The sequence below is a fragment of the Phyllobates terribilis genome, unplaced genomic scaffold (assembly GCF_046119375.1).
Source record: "Phyllobates terribilis strain yellow unplaced genomic scaffold, ASM4611937v1 Scaffold_11__3_contigs__length_659146591, whole genome shotgun sequence".
NCBI classification, from domain to species: domain Eukaryota; kingdom Metazoa; phylum Chordata; class Amphibia; order Anura; family Dendrobatidae; genus Phyllobates; species Phyllobates terribilis.
In genome coordinates, this window is record NW_027362771.1 from 609,083,452 (window position 1) to 609,109,420 (window position 25,969).

The window sequence follows — 25,969 nt, forward strand, 5'->3', positions numbered from 1 at the left end:
TCATGCGGATGTTCAAACTTATTTAAATCAGAAATTTGCTAATGATATAAGTTGCGGAAAACATTGTATAACTAATTAGACAAAAATACAAATGTTATTATGCATGAGCAACGCAATTATCAGGGATTTGTTTGTACATTGACTCTGGGGCACCATTTTGCAAAACATATGACTTGTATCCAGATATTTAACTAATCTTTCCTCTGTTGGCTCAATTGCTAATTTTTAGATATCACTGAATTAGGTGGTATAGATTACTTGCTATGATCTCCCACATACAGGACACTCAAACATGAAGGATTCCTACACCCCTGCCTGTACGTAACAGATAATCAGAAGCAGCAGCAAGGAAGACGTTGTACAGCAGTGCAGAGCAGTGTAGCTATGAATCCATCACTTGGGTGACTTACTGGAAAGCAGCAGAAGGAGCATGGCTCTGTTTATGTTTGCTAATCACTCTGCTCATCCTGTATTGATAATCCTAAAAAGGCAGCAGGGATATGAGCTAGCAGTTAGACTTCATTTGACCAAGATTGATTTTGGCAAATTTTGAGAATCGTTGATCACTGATTGAACTGACATCGATGTAACATAGATGGTAAATTATGTAATTAATTCTGATGCCTAAAGCCAACATGACTATTCATATGCCGTATTCTTATGTATGACTTGCTCACATGTTCCTTTTCTTCTACAGCACAGTGAAGATCACTTGATGTTACATTTGCTTTCTTAGAGAACACAGAAGCAAAATAGGAATTTAAAAGTACAGTTTTCTCAACATCATTATTGACCACTTTACCCTTTTCATCCTTTAAAAATCCTATAGCATCTTTGGCTTTTCTTTAACTTTTAACTTACTTCCAAAAACCTTTCTTATTGCCTTTGGTCTCTCTTGCAAGCCTCACTTCATTACTGGCTTTAGCTCTTCTAATGCTAGCCCAGCTTTCCCTGCAGACAGCATTATATTCTTTAGATATGAACCCTTCTTTTCATTTGATATTCATTTCTTTGTTCCTTTTTAGCAAGCTTTTAAGTTCAGTATTCAGCCATCCTGGTCTCCATAAATGCTTTCCATTCTTCCTTCTTTTCGGGATTGTTACTGATTGTGCAGTGAGAATTTAATTTAGCAAAATCTCCCATCCTTCCTGGACATTTCTTTACTTTATAACATTCTACCTTTCCTTCCTTTTTACTGAGTCCAATAAAAACTGCCTTTCTAGAGTCCAATCTTAAAATCTTAGTTTTCACAGGTTTTCCACCTTTTGTAGTTCAAAAGTATAGGATAGAATTAACGCTGCCTCGTAAATTCTCAATCCCCTTTACTTCCTCAACTGTTTTCTAATTTTTGGAAAAAATTAGATCCAAATAAATAATGGCTGCAATAGGATTTGAACCCACGCCTCCAGAGAGACTGGAGCCTTAATCCAGCGCCTTAGACCGCTCGGCCACACTACCTCATACGGATGCTCTAACTTATTTAAATCAGAAATTTGCTAATGATATAAGTGGCAGAAAACATTGTATATCTAATTAGACAAAAATACAAATGTTATTATGCATGAGCAACGTAGTTATCAGGGATTTGTTTTTACATTGACTCTGGGGCACCATTTTGCAAAACATATGACTTGTATCCAGATATTTAACTAATCTTTCCTCTGTTGGCTCATCCGCTAATTTTTAGATATCACTGAATTAGGTGGTATAGATTACTTGCTATGATCTCCCACATACAGGACACTCAAACATGAAGGATTCCTACACCCCTGCCTGTACGTAACAGATAATCAGAAGCAGCAGCAAGTAAGACATTATACAGCAGTGCAGAGCAGTGTAGCTATGAGTTCATCACTAGGGTGACTTACTGGAAAGCAGCAGAAGCAGCATGGCTCTGTTTATGTTTGCTAATCACTGTGCTCATCCTGTATTGATAATCCTAAAAAGGCAGCAGGGATATGAGCTAGCAGTTAGACCTCATTTGACCAAGATTGATTTTGGCAAATTTTGAGAATGGTTGATCATTGATTGAACTGACATGGATGTAACATAGATGGTAAATTATGTAATTAATTCTGATGCCTAAAGCTAACATGAACACTCATATGCAGTACTCATACGTATGACTTTTTCAAATGTTCCTTTTCTTCTACAGCACATTGAAGATCACTTGATGTTACATTTGATTTCTTAGAGAACAGAGAAGCCAAATAGGAATTTAAAAGTTCAGTCTTCTCAACATCATTATTGACCACATTACCCTTTTCATCTTTTAAAAATCCTATAGCATCTTTTGCTTTTCTTTAACTTTTGACTTACTTTCAAAATCCTTTCTTATTGCTTTTGGTCTCTCTTGCATGCCTCAATTCATTACTGGCTTTAGCCCTTCTAACGCTAGCCCAGCTTTCCCTGCAGACAGCATTATATTCTTCTTTAGATATGAACCCTTCTTTCCATTTGATACTCATTTCTTTGCTCCTTTTCAGCAAGCTTTTAAGTTCAGTATTCAGCCTTCCTGGTCTCAATAAATGCTTTCCATTCTTCCTTTTTTCGGGATTGTTACTGATTGTGCAGTGAGAATTAAATTTAGCAAAATCTCCCATCTTTCCTGGACATTTCTTTCCTTTAGAACATCCTACCTTTCCTTACTTTTTACTGAGTCCATTAAAAACTGTCTTTCTACAGTCCAATCTTAAAATCTCAGTTTTCACAGGTTTTCCTCCTTTTGTAGTTCAAAATTATAGGATAGCATGATCGCTGCCTCCTAAGTTCTCAACCCCCTTTACTTCCTCAACCGTTTCCTAATTTTTGGTAAAAATTAGATCCAAATAAATAATGGCAGCGGTGGGATTTGAACCCACACCTCCAGAGAGACTGGAGCCTAAATCCAGCTCCTTAAACCGCTCGGCCACGCTACCTCTTAGATACGTTTAAAGTTATTTATATCAGAAGTTTGCTTTTGATGTAAGTGGCAGAAAATATTTTATATCCAATATGACAAAAAGATAAATGTTATTATGCAACAGCAACGTAATTATCAGGGAATTGTTTGTACATTGACTTTGGGGCACCATTTTACAAAACATATGACTTGTATCCAGATATTTAACTAATCTTTCCTCTGTTGGCTCATCCGCTAATTTTTAGATATCACTGAATTAGGTGGTATAGATTATTTGCTATGATCTCCCACATACAGGACACTCAAACATGAAGGATTCCAACACCCCTGCCTGTACTACGTAACAGATAATCAGAAGCAGCAGCAAGGAAGACATTATACAGCAGTGCAGAGCAGTGTAGCTATGAGTTCATCACTAGGGTGACTTAATGGAAAGCAGCAGAAGCAGCATGGCTCTGTTTATGTTTGCTAATCACTCTGCTCATCCTGTATTGATAATCCTAAAAAGGCAGCAGGATATGAGCTAGCAGTTAGACTTCATTTGACCAAGATTGATTTTGGCAAATTTTGAGAATCGTTGATCACTGATTGAACTGACATCGATGTAACATAGATGGTAAATTATGTAATTAATTCTGATGCCTAAAGCCAACATGACTATTCATATGCCGTATTCTTATGTATGACTTGCTCACATGTTCCTTTTCTTCTACAGCACAGTGAAGATCACTTGATGTTACATTTGCTTTCTTAGAGAACACAGAAGCAAAATAGGAATTTAAAAGTTCAGTTTTCTCAACATCATTATTGACCACTTTACCCTTTTCATCCTTTAAAAATCCTATAGCATCTTTGGCTTTTCTTTAACTTTTAACTTACTTCCAAAAACCTTTCTTATTGCCTTTGGTCTCTCTTGCAAGCCTCACTTCATTACTGGCTTTAGCTCTTCTAATGCTAGCCCAGCTTTCCCTGCAGACAGCATTATATTCTTTAGATATGAACCCTTCTTTTCATTTGATATTCATTTCTTTGTTCCTTTTTAGCAAGCTTTTAAGTTCAGTATTCAGCCATCCTGGTCTCCATAAATGCTTTCCATTCTTCCTTCTTTTCGGGATTGTTACTGATTGTGCAGTGAGAATTTAATTTTGCAAAATCTCCCATCCTTCCTGGACATTTCTTTACTTTATAACATTCTACCTTTCCTTCCTTTTTACTGAGTCCATTAAAAACTGCCTTTCTACAGTCCAATCTTAAAATCTTAGTTTTCACAGGTTTTCCTCCTTTTGTAGTTCAAAAGTATAGGATAGAATTACCGCTGCCTCCTAAAATCTCTATCCCCTTTACTTCCTCAACTGTTTCCTAATTTTTGGTAAAAATTAGATCCAAATAAATGATGGCGGCGGTGGGATTTGAACCCAAGCCTCCAGAGAGACTGAAGCCTAAATCCAGCACATTAGACTGCTCGGCCACGCTACCCCTAACATATGTTTAATGTTATTTATATCAAAAGTTTGCTTTTGATGTAAGTGTTAGAAAATATTTTATATCCAATAATACAAAAAGACAAATGTTATTATGTATGAGCAATGTAATTATCAGGGATTTGTTTGTACATTGACTCTGGGGCACCATTTTACAAAACATATGACTTGTATCCAGATATTTAACTAATCTTTCCTCTGTTGGCTCATCCGCTAATTTTTAGATATCACTGAATTAGGTGGTATAGATTACTTGCTATGATCTCCCATATACAGGACACTCAAACATGAAGGATTCCTACACCCCTGCCTGTACGTAACAGATAATCAGAAGAAGCAGCAAGGAAGACATTATACAGCAGTGCAGAGCAGTGTAGCTATGAGTTCATCAATAGGTTGACTTACTGGATAGCAGCAGAAGCAGCATGGCTCTGTTTATGTTTGCTAATCACTCTACTCATCCTGTATTGATAATCCTAAAAAGGCAGCAGGGATATGAGCTAGCAGTTAGACTTCTTTTGACCAAGATTGATTTTGGCAAATTTTGAGAATGGTTGATCATTGATTGAACTGACATGGATGTAACATAGATGGTAAATTATGTAGTTAATTCTGATGCCTAAAGCCAACATGACTATTCATATGCCGTATTCATACGTATGACTTGCTCACATGTTCCTTTTCTTCTACAGAACAGTTGTAACATACCTGGCGGCGTCCTTGCATGGTGGTCCATCTCCCACTGTGCAAGAGCGCGCACTTGATCTCCAGTCCAGAATGTCTCTCTGGCTTCCCTCCATGCTGTCTGTTTGTGTCTGTTTCTGCTTCTTAAGGGCGGCGCCCGATCACTTCCTGCTTTTTGTACCTGCTGTGGGTCACACCCCTTGTGCGTCCTCAGCCTATTGCTGTCTGTCACCTGGTATATAGCTCAGCTGCTCCCATCTATCCCTGCCTGAGCATAGTGTTTCATTCAGTGTGTGCTTGCACTCTGTAGGTGCCAGGTCCCGTTCTTTGTCTCCTGCTTTGCGGTATCAGTTCCCATGTCTGAACTGAGTCCTGTCTATGTCTCTTGCCTTGCGGTATCAGTTCCCGTGTCTGAACTGAGTCCTGTCTATGTCTCCTGCCTTGCGGTATCAGTTTCCGTGTCTGAACTGAGTCCTGTCTGTGTTCTCTTGTCTGCCTATCCTGGAGGCTGTATTTCCAGGCCTGTCTGAACTCGCTCCCAGCCTGTTCCTCCCGCCTTCTAGGGGCCGATTACCTAGACCTGTTCCTGTATCTTGTCTGTCCTGTCTGAACACGCTCCTAGCCTGTTCCTCTCGCCTTCTACGGGCCGATTACCTAGACCCGCTCCTGTATCTTGTCTGTCCTGTCTGAACACGCTCCTTGCCTGTTCGTCCCGCCTCTCTGGGGGCCGTATTCCCAGACCCGCTCCTGTATCCAGCTGCAGTGTCGGTCTCCTCCGTACACTCAGTTCCAGTCTGAACTCTTTCCTATCCTTTACCTGTTTTGCCTCTATGTCCGTTCCCTTCCTTTTTCTGCAGAGTCTGAACTCGTACCTAACTCCTGCTTGTTGTCTCTGTACTCCCGTTTGTGAGTTTGTGGTCCACTCGCTACTTCACTGCAAGTATCCTGTGGGTATCTGGCTCTACCTTTCTCTTCCTGTCTGTTCCGTGTGAACAGAGCCCTGTCCCCCCTGCTCTGCCTTGCTTACCGCTCCGGCGGTTCTAGCCTGCTCCTACTCCTTTGTTCACCGCTCCGGCGGTTCTAGCCTGCTCTGACTCCTTTGCTTGCTGCTCCGGCAGCCTTGCTCCGCTCGGACCCTTTTCCTCGCTGCTCCGGCAGTCTCGCTCCGCTCTTATCCTTTTGCTCACTGCTCCGGCAGTCTTGCTCCACTCTTGCTCACCGCTCCAGGCGGCCTCGTCCTGCTTTACTCTTGCTCACTGCTCCGGCAGTCTCGCTCAGCTCTGACCCTTTGTTCACCGCTCCTGGCGGCCTTGTCCTGCTGTACTCTTGCTCACCGCTCCAGGCGGCCTTGTCCTGCCCTGTTCTCGCTCACCTCTCTAGGCGGCCTCACTCTGCTGTGTTTGTCCGCCACATCTGTGGTTCTGTTCCTGAGTCCCATTGTGTACTGGGTCCTATCCCGCCAGTGTCCCTACCTGCTAGTGCCTCCCTGTCTGCACTCTAGCTGTGCTTGCCTGTACCCCTCTGCCTGTATTGTTCCTGAGTCCCAGTGTGTACTGGGTCCTATCCCGCCTGTGTTCCTACCTGCTAGTGCCTCCCTGTCTGCACTCTAGCTGTGCTTGCCTGTACCCCCCTGCCTGCATACCCGCCTGCCTGCATACCAGTCGTGCCTGCCTATACCCACCAGTCTGTGTGCCAGCCTACCAGTCTGTTCCTGTATTCCCCTGTGTGGGTCAACAGCCGTGTCCGGGGTCTGTCCTGGAGTAGCACCTGGTCCCTCTGCTCGGTTCCTCCTTGGTGCACTGGCGTCGTATGCCGTCGTGCGACCCTGGTCGGATCGGGTGAATACCTAGTTACGCCCCTCCAGGCATTCACTCTCCGGCACGGTCCAGTGGAATCACTACAATCACACGCACAGGCCGAACAGCCCGGGCGTGTGCATTACAACAGTGAAGATCACTTGATGTTACATTTGCTTTCTTAGAGAACACAGAAGCAAAACAGGAATTTAAAAGTTCAGTCTTCTCAACATCATTATTGACCACTTTACCCTTTTCATCCTTTAAAAATCCTATAGCATCTTTGGCTTTTCTTTAACTTTTGACTTACTTCCAAAATCCTTTCTTATTGCTTTTGGTCTCTCTTGCAAGCCTCACTTCATTATTGGCTTTAGCTCTTCTAACGCTAGCCCACCTTTCCCTGCCGACAGCATTATATTCTTCTTTAGATATGAACCCTTCTTTTCATTTGATATTCATTTCTTTGTTCCTTTTTAGCAAGCTTTTAAGTTCAGTATTCAGCCATCCTGGTCTCCATAAATGCTTTCCATTCTTCCTTCTTTTCGGGATTGTTACTGATTGTGCAGTGAGAATTTAATTTAGCAAAATCTCCCATCGTTCCTGGACATTTCTTTCCTTTATAACATTCTACCTTTCCTTCCTTTTTACTGAGTCCATTAAAAACTGCCTTTCTACAGTCCATTCTTAAAATCTCTGTTTTCGCAGGTTTTCCACCTTTTGTAGTTCAAAAGTATAGGATAGAATTACCGCTGTCTCCTAAATTCTCAATCCCCTTTACTTCCTCAACTAATTCCTAATTTTTGGTAAAAATTAGATCCAAATAAATAATGGCAGCGGTGGGATTTGAACACACGCCTCCAGAGAGACTGGAGCCTTAATCAAGCGCCTTAGACTGCTCGGCCACGCTACCTCACATGGATGCTCAAACTTATTTAAATTAGATATTTGCTAATGATATAAGTGGCAGAAAACATTGTATATCTAATTAGACAAAAATACAAATGTTATTATGCATGAGCAATGTAATTATCAGGGATTTGTTTGTACATTGACTCTGGGGCACCATTTTGCAAAACATATGACTTGTATCCAGATATTTAACTAATCTTTCCTCTGTTGGCTCATCCGCTAATTTTTAGATATCACTGAATTAGGTGGTATAGATTACTTGCTATGATCTCCCACATACAGGACACTCAAACATGAAGGATTCCTACACCCCTGCCTGTACGTAACAGATAATCAGAAGCAGCAGCAAGTAAGACATTATACAGCAGTGCAGAACAGTGTAGCTATGAGTTCATCACTAGGGTGACTTACTGGAAAGCAGCAGAAGCAGCATGGCTCTGTTTATGTTTGCTAATCACTCTGCTCATCCTGTATTGATAATCCTAAAAAGGCAGCAGGGATATGAGCTAGCAGTTAGACTTCATTTGACCAAGATTGATTTTGGCAAATTTTGAGAATCGTTGATCATTGATTGAACTGACATCGATGTAACATAGATGGTAAATTATGTAATTAATTCTGATGCCTAAAGCCAACATGACTATTCATATGACGTATTCTTATGTATGACTTGCTCACATGTTCCTTTTCTTCTACAGCACAGTGAAGATCACTTGATGTTACATTTGCTTTCTTAGAGAACACAGAAGCAAAACAGGAATTTAAAAGTTCAGTCTTCTCAACATCATTATTGACCACTTTACCCTTTTCATCCTTTAAAAATCCTATAGCATCTTTGGCTTTTCTTTAACTTTTGACTTACTTCCAAAATCCTTTCTTATTGCTTTTGGTCTCTCTTGCAAGCCTCAATTCATTACTGGCTTTAGCTCTTCTAACGCTAGCCCAGCTTTCCTTGCAGACAGCATTATATTCTTCTTTAGATATGAACCCTTCTTTCCATTTGATACTCATTTCTTTGTTCCTTTTCAGCAAGCTTTTAAGTTCAGTATTCAGCCTTCCTGGTCTCAATAAATGCTTTCCATTCTTCCTTCTTTTCGGGATTGTTACTGATTGTGCAGTGAGAATTAAATTTAGCAAAATCTCCCATCTTTCCTGGACATTTCTTTCCTTTAGAACATCCTACCTTTCCTTACTTTTTACTGAGTCCATTAAAAACTGTGTTTCTACAGTCCAATCTTAAAATCTCAGTTGTCCCAGTTTTTCCTCCTTTTGTAGTTCAAAATTATAGGATAGCATGATCGCTGCCTCCTAAGTTCTCAACCCCCTTTACTTCCTCAACCGTTTCCTAATTTTTGGTAAAAATTTGATCCAAATAAATAATGGCAGCAGTGGGATTTGAACCCATGCCTCAAGAGAGACTGGAGCCTAAATCCAGCGCCTTAGACCGCTCGGCCACGCTACCTCTTACATATGTTTAAAGTTATTTATATCAGAAGTTAGCTTTTGATGTAAGTGGCAGAAAATATTTTATATCCAATATGAAAAAAAGACAAATGTTATTATGCAAAAGCAACGTAATTATCAGGGAATTGTTTGTACATTGACATTGGGGCACCATTTTACAAAACATATGACTTGTATCCAGATATTTAACTAATCTTTTCTCTGTTGGCTCATCCGCTAATTTTTAGATATCACTGAATTAGGTGGTATAGATTATTTGCTATGATCTCCCACATACAGGACACTCAAACATGAAGGATTCCTACACCCCTGCCTGTACGTAACAGATAATCAGAAGGAGCAGCAAGGTAGACATTATACAGCAGTGCAGAGCAGTGTAGCTATGAATCCATCACTAGGGTGACTTACTGGAAAGCAGCAGAAGCAGCATGGCTCTGTTTATGTTTGCTAATCACTCTACTCATCCTGTATTGATAATCCTAAAAGGCAGCAGGGATATGAGCTAGCAGGTAGACTTCTTTTGATCAAGATTGATTTTGGCAAATTTTGAGAATGGTTGATCATTGATTGAACTGACATGGATGTAACATAGATGGTAAATTATGTAATTAATTCTGATGCCTAAAGCCAACATGACTATTCACATGCTGTATTCATACGTATGAGTTGCTCACATGTTCCTTTTCTTCTACAGCACAGTGAAGATCACTTGATGTTACATTTACTTTCTTAGAGAACACAGAAGCCAAATAGGAAATTAAAAGTTCAGTCTTCTCAACATCATTATTGACCACTTTACCCTTTTCATCTTTTAAAAATCCTAAAGCATCTTTGGCTTTTCTTTAACTTTTGACTTACTTCCAAAATCCTTTCTTATTGCTTTTGGTCTCTCTTGCAAGCCTCAATTCATTACTGGCTTTAGCTCTTCTAATGCTAGCCAAGCTTTCCCTGCAGACAGCATTATATTCTTCTTTACATTTGATATTCATTTCTTTGTTCCTTTTTAGCAAGCTTTTAAGTTCAGTATTCAGCCATCCTGGTCTCCATAAATGCTTTCCATTCTTCCTTCTTTTCGGGATTGTTACTGATTGTGCTGTGAGAATTTAATTTACCAAAATGTCCCATCCTTCCTGGACATTACTTTCCTTTAGAACATCCTACCTTTCCTTCCTTTTTACTGAGTCCATTAAAAACTGCCTTTCTACAGTCCAATCTTAAAATCTCAGTTTTCGCAGGTTTTCCTCCTTTTGTAGTTCAAAAGTATAGGATAGAATTACCGCTGCTTCCTAAAATCTCTATCCCCTTTACTTCCTCAACTGTTTCCTAATTTTTGGTAAAAATTAGATCCAAATAAAGGATGGCGGCGGTGGGATTTGAACCCAAGCCTCCAGAAAGACTGAAGCCTAAATCCTGCACCTTAGACTGATCGGCCACGCTACCTCTTACATATGTTTAATGTTATTTATATCAAAAGTTTGCTTTTGATGTAAGTGGCAGAAAATATTTTATATCCAATAGTACAAAATGACAAATGTTATTATGTATGAGCAACGTAATTATCAGGGATTTGTTTGTACATTGACTGTGGGGCACCATTTTACAAAACATATGACTTGTATCCAGATATTTAACTAATCTTTCCTCTGTTGGCTCGTCCGTTAATTTTTAGATATCACTGAATTAGGTGGTATAGATTACTTGCTATGATCTCCCATATACAGGACACTCAAACATGAAGGATTCCTACACCCCTGCCTGTACGTAACAGATAATCAGAAGCAGCAGCAAGGAAGACATTATACAGCAGTGCAGAGCAGTGTAGCTATGAGTTCATCAATAGGTTGACTTACTGGATAGCAGCAGAAGCAGCATGGCTCTGTTTATGTTTGCTAATCACTCTACTCATCCTGTATTGATAATCCTAAAAAGGCAGCAGGGATATGAGCTAGCAGTTAGACTTCTTTTGACCAAGATTGATATTGGCAAATTTTGAGAATCGTTGATCATTGATTGAACTGACATGGATGTAACATAGATGGTAAATTATGTAGTTAATTCTGATGCCTAAAGCCAACATGACTATTCATATGCCGTATTCATACGTATGACTTGCTCACATGTTCCTTTTCTTCTACAGCACAGTGAAGATCACTTGATGTTACATTTGCTTTCTTAGAGAACACAGAAGCAAAACAGGAATTTAAAAGTTCAGTCTTCTCAACATCATTATTGACCACTTTACCCTTTTCATCCTATAAAAATCCTATAGCATCTTTGGCTTTTCTTTAACTTTTGACTTACTTCCAAAATCCTTTCTTATTGCTTTTGGTCTCTCTTGCAAGCCTCACTTCATTACTGGCTTTAGCTCTTCTAACGCTAGCCCACCTTTCCCTGCAGACAGCATTATATTCTTCTTTAGATATGAACCCTTCTTTTCATTTGATATTCATTTCTTTGTTCCTTTTTAGCAAGCTTTTAAGTTCAGTATTCAGCCATCCTGGTCTCCATAAATGCTTTCCATTCTTCCTTCTTTTCAGGATTGTTACTGATTGTGCAGTGAGAATTTAATTTAGCAAAATCTCCCATCCTTCCTGGACATTTCTTTCCTTTATAGCATTCTACCTTTCCTTCCTTTTTACTGAGTCCATTAAAAACTGCCTTTCTACAGTCCAATCTTTAAATCTCAGTTTTCGCAGGTTTTCCACCTTTTGTAGTTCAAAAGTATGGGATAGAATTACAGCTGTCTCCTAAATTCTCAATCCCCTTACTTCCTCAACTGTTTCCTAATTTTTGGTAAAAATTAGATCCAAATAAATAATGGCAGCGGTGGGATTTGATACCAAGCCTCCAGAGAGACTGGAGCCTTAATATACCGCCTTAGACCGCTCGGCCACGCTACCTCATACGGATGTTCAAACTTATTTAAATTAGATATTTGCTAATGATATAAGTGGCAGAAAACATTGTATATCTAATTAGACAAAAATACAAATGTTATTATGCATGAGCAACGTAATTATCAGGGATTTGTTTGTACATTGACTCTGGGGCACCATTTTGCAAAACATATGACTTGTATCCAGATATTTAACTAATCTTTCCTCTGTTGGCTCAACCGCTAATTTTTAGATATCACTGAATTAGGTGGTATAGATTACTTGCTATGATCTCCCACATACAGGACACTCAAACGTGAAGGATTCCTACACCCCAGCCTGTACGTAACAGATAATCAGAAGCAGCAGCAAGGAAGACATTATACAGCAGTGCAGAGCAGTGTAGCTATGTATCCATCACTAGGGTGACTTACTGGAAAGCAGCAGAAGCAGCATGGCTCTGTTTATGTTTGCTAATCACTATGCTCATCCTGTAATGATAATCCTAAAAAGGCAGCAGGGATATGAGCTAGCAGTTAGACTTCATTTGACCAAGATTGATTTTGTCAAAATTTGAGAATCGTTGATCATTGATTGAACTGACATGGATGTAACATAGATGGTAAATTATGTAATTAATTCTGATGCCTAAAGCCAACATGACTATTCATATGCCGTATTCTTATGTATGACTTGCTCACATGTTCCTTTTCTTCTACAGCACAGTGAAGATCACTTGATGTTACATTTGCTTTCTTAGAGAACACAGAAGCAAAACAGGAATTTAAAAGTTCAGTCTTCTCAACATCATTATTGACCACTTTACCCTTTCCATCCTTTAAAAATCCTATAGCATCTTTGGCTTTTCTTTAACTTTTGACTTACTTCCAAAACCCTTTCTTATTGCCTTTGGTCTCTCTTGCAAGCCTCACTTCATTACTGGCTTTAGCTCTTCTAACGCTAGCACACCTTTCCCTGCAGACAGCATTATATTCTTCTTTAGATATGAACCCTTCTTTTCATTTGATATTCATTTCTTTGTTCCTTTTTAGCAAGCTTTTAAGTTCAGTATTCAGCCATCCTGGTCTCCATAAATGCTTTCCATTCTTCCTTCTTTTTGGGATTGTTAATGATTGTGCAGTGAGAATTTAATTTAGCAAAATCTCCCATCCTTCCTGGACATTTCTTTCCTTTAGAACATCCTACTTTTCCTTCCTTTTTACTGAGTCCATTAAAAACTGCCTTTCTACAGTCCAATCTTAAAATCTCAGTTTTCGCAGGTTTTCCACCTTTTGTAGTTCAAAGTATAGGATAGAATTACCGCTGTCTCCTAAATTCTCAATCCCCTTTACTTCCTCAACTGTTTTCTAATTTTTGGTAAAAATTAGATCCAAATAAATAATGGCAGTGGTGGGATTTGAACCCACACCTCCAGAGAGACTGGAACCTTAATCCAGCACCTTAGACCGCTCGGCCACGCTACCTCATACGGATGTTCAAACTTATTTAAATCAGATATTTGCTAATGATATAAGTGGCAGAAAACATTGTATATCTAATTAGACAAAAATACAAATGTTATTATGCATGAGCAACGTAATTATTAGGGATTTGTTTGTACATTGACTCTGGGGCACCATTTTGCAAAACATATGACTTGTATCCAGATATTTAACTAATCTTTACTCTGTTGGCTCAATTGCTAATTTTTAGATATCACTGAATTAGGTGGTATAGATTACTTGCTATGATCTCCCACATACAGGACACTCAAACATGAAGGATTCCTACACCCCTGCCTGTACGTAACAGATAATCAGAAGCAGCAGCAAGGAAGACATTATACAGCAGTGCAGAGCAGTGTAGCTATGAATCCATCACTTGGGTGACTTACTGGAAAGCAGCAGAAGCAGCATGGCTCTGTTTATGTTTGCTAATCACTCTGCTCATCCTGTATTGATAATCCTAAAAAGGCAGCAGGGATATGAGCTAGCAGTTAGACTTCATTTGACCAAGATTGATATTGGCAAATTTTGAGAATCGTTGATCATTGATTGAACTGACATCGATGTAACATAGATGGTAAATTATGTAATTAATTCTGATGCCTAAAGCCAACATGACTATTCATATGCCGTATTCTTATGTATGACTTGCTCACATGTTCCTTTTCTTCTACAGCACAGTCCAATGTAAGTTTCTCAATCGATGCATATTAAAGATAGTGTGTCTCTTGCTAAATAGCTAGCACCTACTGATGAAAATCAAGGTTGGGTCGTTTGAACATAGTTAAATACTTGAAGAGAAAAAATCCGACCATATCAACCCAAAGTTATAATAAAAATTAACTTTTATTCATAAATAGTATAAAAAGTTACTACATAGTCAATATAGGGCACAGTACAGAAATACGAAAAGACATATAACATGTAGAAAAAACCGTCTCACTGAAGGGACGATGTGGTCCACAAATGACGAAGGGGGGGCCTCAGCACCACAGCAAAAACATATATATATCTAGTCCTTCATCTATAATGTCAATAAGGAGGACTATCAGATAGCCACAGAGAAATACCCATAGTAATATACATATAGTAATGCATGTCACAGGCAGTATTAAAGTACTTGAAGATTTCCTCAGGGGGGACTCATAATCGGTACTATCTGAATGCCATATGTGGGCTACTAGACTGTGCTTTTCATCGTATCAGATGCACAGTATGAAAATAGGTAGGTGTAGAGTTGAATAAAGGCAAATACTGCATAATATCAAAAAGGTTACCTGGGCTACAAGCTGTAATGTCGGGGCTCCCCCACGTGGACCGCTCGCCCACCCCAACGCACGTTTCGGCGTTTGCCTTCTTCAGGGGGCGTCAACTTCCTCCGGGGGAGTATGAACTTAAATACCATGCTGGCCAATCAGATGGAGAGGGTGGACCCGTAGTGACGCGCGTAGCGTCCCCGCCGCTAAGCAACCAGTGACGCGGGCGTCATGCAAGGAGTCACATGATGGTCACATGGACCCATGTGATACAGGTCCTTGCATAAAGACGCCAGGCGGCACGGGGTACTCAGAAAGCGGCGACGCTCGCGCGTCAGGTCCTATTAGATTCACATAATTGGGGAACATACCGGAAGATATATACTATTCTTGCGCAATATAGTATTTTTTTTCTCTTTCCCACTACCACCACTTCAGTATATGGATGTATCATATAGTAACACTATGTCACAGTCCAGCAACTTCACATTATGACAATCAAATAATACATCGTTGCATCAATTATATATATCCCATCATACAGAAGGCTAGTGTAGATCATTTGCAATCCCATAAGTATATAGTAAATGTGTAAGGGCCATATTGTCACACCAGTAATATATACTAAGTAAGATTTAAAAAAAATAGAGATAACATCACATATATCATCCCAAGTTCACAGAGAATCATGTATAGTGTGGGGGTAGCGAACTTCCCTGATCCAGATTCTATCAAAATAACAGGGTATATAAAGATCATATAGCACAAGACAAAAAAATCCACCGTATATATATATACACCGCAGTAGTTGTTCCCAGATGAGATGGATTATTCAATGTATTCATATTCACATATTGGTCCATATGGTATCAGCCATAATATACATATAACTCGTCGGAGGAAGTAAGGTGCAACGGATGGTGAAACACACTAAAAATAAAAAAGTAGATTAAAATCATAAAAACCACAACAGAGATATGTGACAGGGGAGGAATCTAAAGAAAAGGAGCGAAGCTGAGATTCTCATTAAGTCCATTGGGATGTACGGTATTTAGTCGCCAAATCCATCTAGATTCGAGCTGAGCCAAACGTTGGCTCTGTCTACCTCCACGAATACCCATTCTCAACGCGTCTATCCCCCGAACCCTCAGGAGGGAACTGTCACAGTCATGATGCAATTTAAAATGTTTGGGTATGGTCCTGAGTGTGGAGGGATCCATGCAGTCGATTGCCGCCACGATCCCCAATATATGTTCTCTTATTTTAATTTTAAGTTGGCGCGTTGCTAGGCCAACATAAATGAGCCCACACGGGCAGGTGGCGTAGTAGATAACAAAACGTGAGGTACATGTAATACGACATTTTATATCATAAATTTTAGTACCAGCTGCATTAGAAAAAGTACTGATCCTGTCCATATTGGGGCAGGCGACACATCGACCGCACGGAAAACTCCCACAGTCAGGACCTGATGCACCAAAGATAGTAGACATGCCTGGTGCTGTTTGATAGTGACTGTGTACAAAATAGTCACGGAGATTCCTAGACCGGCGTACAGTGATGGGTGGGCGATCAGGAAGAATTTTTGACAATACCGGGTCTATCAAAAGGATGGGCCAAGCTTGAGTCAAACATTTCCTCATGCGCCCAAATTGTCCATGATAGTTTGTTATAAACCTTGGTTTGTCACTGATCTTAGGACTTCTTTGCAGATAGAGCAATTCGTGCCTATTTGAATATTTGGCACGATGATACGCTCTTTTCACCACTCGTTTACTGTAGCCTCTCTCATAGAATCTCTTCTTCATATCCATAGACTGTCTAGCAAATTCCTCGTCACTGGAACAAAGTCTGCGAAGTCGCAGAAATTGTCCAATGGGTACTGAACGAACCATCCACGGAGGATGGGAGGACGACGCGTGAAGTAGCGTATTCGTGGAGGTATCCCTTTGGACGCGCTACATTGATGATATCCTGCTGATCTGGCAGGGCTCTGTTGAGGACTTGCAGATTTTTGTACAACTCCTCAACACCAATAATATGAATATTCATATTACTTTCAACTGGGATATGGATACAGTTAACTTTCTTGATGTTACCCTTATGAGGGACCACAATAATCTGATACAAACAAACATCTATAGAAAGGATACCTCCACGAATACGCTACTTCACGCGTCGTCCTCCCATCCTCCGTGGATGGTTCGTTCAGTACCCACTGGACAATTTCTGCGACTTCGCAGACTTTGTTCCAGTGACGAGGAATTTGCTAGACAGTCTATGGATATGAAGAAGAGATTCTATGAGAGAGGCTACAGTAAACGAGTGGTGAAAAGAGCGTATCATCGTGCCAAATATTCAAATAGGCACGAATTGCTCTATCTGCAAAGAAGTCCTAAGATCAGTGACAAACCAAGGTTTATAACAAACTATCATGGACAATTTGGGCGCATGAGGAAATGTTTGACTCAAGCTTGGCCCATCCTTTTGATAGACCCGGTATTGTCAAAAATTCTTCCTGATCGCCCACCCATCACTGTACGCCGGTCTAGGAATCTCCGTGACTATTTTGTACACAGTCACTATCAAACAGCACCAGGCATGTCTACTATCTTTGGTGCATCAGGTCCTGACTGTGGGAGTTTTCCGTGCGGTCGATCTGTCGCCTGCCCCAATATGGACAGGATCAGTACTTTTTCTAATGCAGCTGGTACTAAAATTTATGATATAAAATGTCGTATTACATGTACCTCACGTTTTGTTATCTACTACGCCACCTGCCCGTGTGGGCTCATTTATGTTGGCCTAACAACGCGCCAACTTAAAGTTAGAATAAGCGAACATATATTGGGGATCGTGGCGGCAATCGACTGCATGGATCCCTCCACACTCAGGACCATACCCAAACATTTTAAATTGCATCATGACTGTGAAAGTTCCCTCCTGAGGGTTCGGGGGATAGACGCGTTGAGAATGGGTATTCGTGGAGGTAGACAGAGCCAACGTTTGGCTCAGCTGGAATCTAGATGGATTTGGCGACTAAATACCGTACATCCCAATGGACTTAATGAGAATCTCAGCTTCGCTCCTTTTCTTTAGATTCCTCCCCTGTCACATATCTCTGTTGTGGTTTTTATGATTTTAATCTACTTTTTTATTTTTAGTGTGTTTCACCATCCGTTGCACCTTACTTCCTCCGACGAGTTATATGTATATTATGGCTGATACCATATGGACCAATATGTGAATATGAATACATTGAATAATCCATCTCATCTGGGAACAACTACTGCGGTGTATATATATATACGGTGGATTTTTTTGTCTTGTGCTATATGATCTTTATATACCCTGTTATTTTGATAGAATCTGGATCAGGGAAGTTCGCTACCCCCACACTATACATGATTCTCTGTGAACTTGGGATGATATATGTGATGTTATCTCTATTTTTTTAAAATCTTACTTAGTATATATTACTGGTGTGACAATATGGCCCTTACACATTTACTATATACTTATGGGATTGCAAATGATCTACACTAGCCTTCTGTATGATGGGATATATATAATTGATGTAACGATGTATTATTTGATTGTCATAATGTGAAGTTGCTGGACTGTGACATAGTGTTACTATATGATACATCCATATACTGAAGTGGTGGTAGTGGGAAAGAGAAAAAATATACTATATTGCGCAAGAATAGTATATATCTTCCGGTATGTTCCCCAATTATGTGAATCTAATAGGACCTGACGCGCGAGCGTCGCCGCTTTCTGAGTACCCCGTGCCGCCTGGCGTCTTTATGCAAGGACCTGTATCACATGGGTCCATGTGACCATCATGTGACTCCTTGCATGACGCCCGCGTCACTGGTTGCTTAGCGGCGGGGATGCTACGCGCGTCACTATGGGTCCACCCTCTCCATCTGATTGGCCAGCATGGTATTTAAGTTCATACTCCCCCGGAGGAAGTTGACGCCCCCTGAAGAAGGCAAACGCCGAAACGTGCGTTGGGGTGGGCGAGCGGTCCACGTGGGGGAGCCCCGACATTACAGCTTGTAGCCCAGGTAACCTTTTTGATATTATGCAGTATTTGCCTTTATTCAACTCTACACCTACCTATTTTCATACTGTGCATCTGATACGATGAAAAGCACAGTCTAGTAGCCCACATATGGCATTCAGATAGTACCGATTATGAGTCCCCCCTGAGGAAATCTTCAAGTACTTTAATACTGCCTGTGACATGCATTACTATATGTATATTACTATGGGTATTTCTCTGTGGCTATCCGATAGTCCTCCTTATTGACATTATAGATGAAGGACTAGATATATATATGTTTTTGCTGTGGTGCTGAGGCCCCCCCTTCGTCATTTGTGGACCACATCGTCCCTTCAGTGAGACGGTTTTTTCTACATGTTATATGTCTTTTCGTATTTCTGTACTGTGCCCTATATTGACTATGTAGTAACTTTTTATACTATTTATGAATAAAAGTAAATTTTTATTATAACTTTGGGTTGATATGGTCGGATTTTTTCTCTTAAAGTATTCTACAGCACAGTGAAGATCACTTGATGTTACATTTGCTTTCTTAGAGAACACAGAAGCAAAACAGGAATTTAAAAGTTCAGTCTTCTCAACATCATTATTGACCACTTTACCCTTTTCATCATTTAAAAATCCTATAGCATCTTTGGCTTTTCTTTAACTTTTGACTTACTTCCAAAATCCTTTCTTATTGCTTTTGATCTCTCTTGCAAGCCTCACTTCATTACTGGCTTTAGCTCTTCTAACGCTAGCCCACCTTTCCCTGCAGACAGCATTATATTCTTCTTTAGATATGAACCCTTCTTTTCATTTGATATTCATTTCTTTGTTCCTTTTTAGCAAGCTTTTAAGTTCAGTATTCAGCCATCCTGGTCTCCATAAATGCTTTCCATTCTTCCTTCTTTTTGGGATTGTTACTGATTGTGCAGTGAGAATTTAATTTAGCAAAATCTCCCATCCTTCCTGGACATTTCTTTCCTTAAGAACATCCTACTTTTCCTTCCTTTTTACTGAGTCCATTAAAAACTGCCTTTCTACAGTCCAATCTTAAAATCTCAGTTTTCGCAGGTTTTCCACCTTTTGTAGTTCAAAAGTATAGGATAAAATTACCGCTGCCTCCTAAATTCTCAACCCCCTATACTTCCTCAACTGTTTCCTAATTTTTGGTAAAAATTAGATCCAAATAAATAATGGCAGCGGTGGGATTTGAACCAACGCCTCCAGAGAGACTTGAGCATTAATCCAGCGCCTTAGACCGCTCAGCCACGCTACCTCATACGGATGTTCAAACTTATTTAAATTAGATATTTGCTAATGATATAAGTGGCAGAAAACATTGTATATCTAATTAGACAAAAATACAAATGTTAATATGCATGAGCAACGTAATTATCAGGGATTTGTTTGTACATTGACTCTGGGGCACCATTTTGCAAAACATATGACTTGTATCCAGATATTTAACTAATCTTTCCTCTGTTGGCTCAACCGATAATTTTTAGATATCACTGAATTAGGTGGTATAGATTACTTGCTATGATCTCCCACATACAGGACACTCAAACGTGAAGGATTCCTACACCCCAGCCTGTACGTTACAGATAATCAGAAGCAGCAGCAAGGAAGACATTATACAGCAGTGCAGAGCAGTGTAGCTATGAATCCATCACTAGGGTGACTTACTGGAAAGCAGCAGAAGCAGCATGGCTCTGTTTATGTTTGCTAATCACTATGCTCATCCTGTATTGATAATCCTAAAAAGGCAGCAGGGATATGAGCTAGCAGTTAGACTTCATTTGACGAAGATTGATTTTGGCAAATTTTGAGAATCGTTGATCATTGATTGAACTGACATCGATGTAACATAGATGGTAAATTATGTAATTAATTCTGATGCCTAAAGCCAACATGACTATTCATATGCTGTATTGTTATGTATGACTTGCTCACATGTTCCTTTTCTTCTACAGCACAGTGAAGATCACTTGATGTTACATTTGCTTTCTTAGAGAACACAGAAGCAAAACAGGAATTTAAAAGTTCAGTCTTCTCAACATCATTATTGACCACTTTACACTTTTCATCCTTTAAAAATCCTATAGCATCTTTGGCTTTTCTTTAACTTTTGACTTACTTCCAAAATCCTTTCTTATTGCCTTTGGTCTCTCTTGCAAGCCTCACTTCATTACTGGCTTTAGCTCTTCTAACGCTAGCACACCTTTCCCTGCAGACAGCATTATATTCTTCTTTAGATATGAACCCTTCTTTCCATTTGATACTCATTCTTTGTTCCTTTTCAGCAAGCTTTTAAGTTCAGTATTCAGCCATCCTGGTCTCCATAAATGCTTTCCATTCTTCCTTCTTTTTGGGATTGTTACTGATTGTGCAGTGAGAATTTAATTTAGCAAAATCTCCCATCTTTCCTGGACATTTCTTTCCTTTAGAACATCCTACTTTTCCTTACTTTTTACTGAGTCCATTAAAAACTGTCTTTCTACAGTCCAATCTTAAAATCTCAGTTTTCGCAGGTTTTCCTCCTTTTGTAGTTCAAAATTATAGGATAGCATGATCGCTGCCTCCTAAGTTCTCAACCCCCTTTACTTCCTCAACCGTTTCCTAATTTTTGGTAAAAATTTGATCCAAATAAATAATGGAAGCGGTGCGATTTGAACCTACGCCTCAAGAGAGACTGGAGCCTAACTCCAGCGCCTTAGACCGCTCGGCCACGCTACCTCTTACATATGTTTAAAGTTATTTATATCAGAAGTTTGCTTTTGATGTAAGTGGCAGAAAATATTTTATATCCAATATGACAAAAAGACAAATGTTATTATGCAACAGCAACGTAATTATCAGGGAATTGTTTGCACATTGACTTTGGGGCACCATTTTACAAAACATATGACTTGTATCCAGATATTTAACTAATCTTTCCTCTGTTGGCTCATCCGCTAATTTTTAGATATCACTGAATTAGGTGGTATAGATTATTTGCTATGATCTCCCACATACAGGACACTCAAACATGAAGGATTCCTACACCCCTGCCTGTACGTAACAGATAATCAGAAGCAGCAGCAAGGAAGACATTATACAGCAGTGCAGAGCAGTGTAGCTATGAATCCATCACTAGGGTGACTTACTGGAAAGCAGCAGAAGCAGCATGGCTCTGTTTATGTTTGCTAATCACTCGACTCATCCTGTATTGATAATCCTAAAAGGCAGCAGGGATATGAGCTAGCAGTTAGACTTATTTTGACCAAGATTGATTTTGGCAAATTTTGAGAATGGTTGATCATTGATTGAACTGACATGGATGTAACATAGATGGTAAATTATGTAATTAATTCTGATGCCTAAAGCCAACATGACTATTCACATGCTGTATTCATACGTATGACTTGCTCACATGTTCCTTTTCTTCTACAGCACAGTGAAGATCACTTGATGTTACATTTACTTTCTTAGAGAACACAGAAGCCAAATAGGAAATTAAAAGTTCAGTCTTCTCAACATCATTATTGACCACTTTACCCTTTTCATCTTTTAAAAATCCTAAAGCATCTTTGGCTTTCCTTTAACTTTTGACTTACTTCCAAAATCCTTTCTTATTGCTTTTGGTCTCTCTTGCAAGCCTCAATTCATTACTGGCTTTAGCTCTTCTAATGCTAGCCCAGCTTTCCCTGCAGACAGCATTATATTCTTCTTTCCATTTGATATTCATTTCTTTGTTCCTTTTTAGCAAGCTTTTAAGTTCAGTATTCAGCCATCCTGGTCTCCATAAATGCTTTCCATTCTTCCTTCTTTTCGGGATTGTTACTGATTGTGCAGTGAGAATTTAATTTAGCAAAATCTCCCATCCTTCCTGGACATTACTTTCCTTTAGAACATCCTACCTTTCCTTCCTCTTTACTGAGTCCATTAAAAACTGCCTTTCTACAGTCCAATCTTAAAATGTCAGTTTTCGCAGGTTTTCCTCCTTTTGTAGTTCAAAAGTATAGGATAGAATTACCGCTGCCTCCTAAAATCTCTATCCCCTTTACTTCCTCAACTGTTTACTAATTTTTGGTAAAAATTAGATCCAAATAAATGATGGCGGCGGTGGGATTTGAACCCAAGCCTCCAGAGAGACTGAAGCCTAAATCCAGCACCTTAGACTGCTCGGCCACGCTACCTCTTACATATGTTTAATGTTATTTATATCAAAAGTTTGCTTTTGATGTAAGTGGCAGAAAATATTTTATATCCAATAATACAAAAAGACAAATGTTATTATGTATGAGCAACGTAATTATCAGGGATTTGTTTGTACATTGACTCTGGGTCACCATTTTACAAAACATATGACTTGTATCCAGATATTTAACTAATCTTTCCTCTGCTGGCTCATCCGCTAATTTTTAGATATCACTGAATTAGGTGGTATAGATTACTTAGAATCATAGAATGGTAGAGTTGGAAGGGACCTCCTGGGTCATCTGGTCCAACCCCCTGCTCAAAGCAGGATTCACTAGATCATCTCAGACAGATGTCTGTCCAGCCTCTGTTTGAAGACGTCCATTGAAGGGGAACTCACCACCTCTCGTGGCAGCCTGTTCGACTCATTAATCACCCTAACTGTCAAAAAGTTTTTTCTAATATCTAATCTGTGTCTCCTCCCATTTAGTTTCATCCCATTGCTTCTAGTCTTTCCTTGTGCAAATGAGAATAAAGATGATCCTTCTACAATGTGACAGCCCTTGACATATTTGTAGACAGCTATTAAGTCTCCTCTCAGTCTTCTTTTTTGCAAGCTAAACATTCCCAAATCCTGCAACCGTTTCTCATAGGACATGGTTTGCAGACCAGTCACCATTCTGGTCGCTCTTCTCTGAACTTGCTCCAGTTTGTCTATGTCTTTTTTAAAATGTGGTGCCCAAAACTGTACACAGTATTCCAGATGAGGTCTGACCAAAGAGGAGTAAAGACCGATAATGACTTCACGTGATCTAGACTGTATGCTTCTGTTAATACATCCCAGAATTGTATTTGCCTTTTTTGCTGCTGCATCACACTGTTGACTCATGTTCAGTCTATGATCTATTAGTATACCTAAGTCTTTTTCACATGTACTGTTGCTTAGCTCTATTCCTCCCATTCTGTATATGCTTTTTTCATTTTTATTGCTCAGATGTAGTACTTTGCATTTTTCCCTGTTAAAAACCATTCTGTTGGTTGCTGCCCACTGCTCCAGTTTATTTAGGTCTTTTTGAATCCTCTCTCTCTCTTCTCTAGTATTAGCTATCCCTCTTAGCTTTGTATCATCAGCAAATTTAATCAGTTTACCCTCAATTCCTTCATCTAAATCATTGATAAAGATGTTGAACAATACAGGTCCCAGGACGGAGCCCTGTGGTACCCCACTTGAGACATTCATCCAGCTGGATGTGAAGCCATTTACAACCACCCTTTGAGTCCGATCACTAAGCCAGTTATGAATCCACCTAACAGTTGCCTGGTCCATTGCATACTTGGTCATTTTTTCAATAAGGATGGTGTGAGATACTTTGTCAAATGCTTTGCTGATGTCAAGATATACTATATCTAAAGCATTTCCCTGATCCATCCAGTCAGTGATTCTGTCATAGAAGGAAATTAAGTTAGTCTGACATGACTTGTTAGTTACAAACCCATGCTGACTCTGGTTAATCACTTCATTCTTATCCATGTACTTACATACATGTTGTTTAATAATTTGTTCAAAGATCTTTCCTGGTATAGAAGTCAGACTCACTTGCTATGATCTCCCATATACAGGACACTCAAACATGAAGGATTCCTACACCCCTGCCTGTACGTAACAGATAATCAGAAGCAGCAGCAAGGAAGACATTATACAGCAGTGCAGAGCAGTGTAGCTATGAGTTCATCAATAGGTTGACTTACTGGATAGCAGCAGAAGCAGCATGGCTCTGTTTATGTTTGCTAATCACTCTACTCATCCTGTATTGATAATCCTAAAAAGGCAGCAGGGATATGAGCTAGCAGTTAGACTTCTTTTGACCAAGATTGATTTTGGCAAATTTTGAGAATGGTTGATCATTGATTGAACTGACATGGATGTAACATAGATGGTAAATTATGTAGTTAATTCTGATGTCTAAAGCCAACATGACTATTCATATGCCGTATTCATACGTATGACTTGCTCACATGTTCCTTTTCTTCTACAGCACAGTGAAGATCACTTGATGTTACATTTGCTTTCTTAGAGAACACAGAAGCAAAACAGGAAGTTAAAAGTTCAGTCTTCTCAACATCATTATTGACCACTTTACCCTTTTCATCCTTTAAAAATCCTATAGCATCTTTGGCTTTTCTTTAACTTTTGACTTACTTCCAAAATCCTTTCTTATTGCTTTTGGTCTCTCTTGCAAGCCTCACTTCATTACTGGCTTTAGCTCTTCTAATGCTAGCCCACCTTTCCCTGCAGACAGCATTATATTCTTCTTTAGATATGAACCCTTCTTTTCATTTGATATTCCTTTCTTTGTTCCTTTTTAGCAAGCTTTTAAGTTCAGTATTCAGCCATCCTGGTCTCCATAAATGCTTTCCATTCTTCCTTCTTTTCGGGATTGTTACTGATTGTGCAGTGAGAATTTAATTTAGCAAAATCTCCCATCCTTCCTGGACATTTCTTTCCTTTATAACATTCTACCTTTCCTTCCTTTTTACTGAGTCCATTAAAAACTGCCTTTCTACAGTCCAATCTTAAAATCTCAGTTTTCGCAGATTTTCCACCTTTTGTAGTTCAAAAGTATAGGATAGAATTACCGCTGTCTCCTAAATTCTCAATCCCCTTTACTTCCTCAACTGTTTCCTAATTTTTGGTAAAAATTAGATCCAAGTAAATAATGGCAGCGGTGGGATTTGAACCCACGCCTCCAGAGAGACTGGAGCCTTAATCCAGCGCCTTAGACCGCTCGGCCACGCTACCTCATGCGGATGGTCAAACTTATTTAAATTAGATATTTGCTAATGATATAAGTGGCAGAAA

The 25,969-nt window shown here is 39.5% G+C and overlaps 4 non-coding genes across 4 annotated transcripts; all 4 read right to left on the reverse strand.

Moving 5' to 3' along the window:
* Window positions 1-2,836: 2,836 nt before the first annotated feature.
* TRNAL-UAG (transfer RNA leucine (anticodon UAG)) lies at window positions 2,837-2,918 on the reverse strand. The gene has a single exon. It is a non-coding gene; the product is annotated as a tRNA-Leu (tRNA).
* Window positions 2,919-9,152: 6,234 nt separating this feature from the next.
* TRNAL-UAG (transfer RNA leucine (anticodon UAG)) lies at window positions 9,153-9,234 on the reverse strand. The gene has a single exon. It is a non-coding gene; the product is annotated as a tRNA-Leu (tRNA).
* Window positions 9,235-13,514: 4,280 nt separating this feature from the next.
* Window positions 13,515-13,596, reverse strand: TRNAL-AAG (transfer RNA leucine (anticodon AAG)). Its single transcript has one exon. It is a non-coding gene; the product is annotated as a tRNA-Leu (tRNA).
* A 12,231-nt stretch (window positions 13,597-25,827) lies between these two features.
* Window positions 25,828-25,909, reverse strand: TRNAL-AAG (transfer RNA leucine (anticodon AAG)). The gene has a single exon. It is a non-coding gene; the product is annotated as a tRNA-Leu (tRNA).
* Window positions 25,910-25,969: the final 60 nt, after the last annotated feature.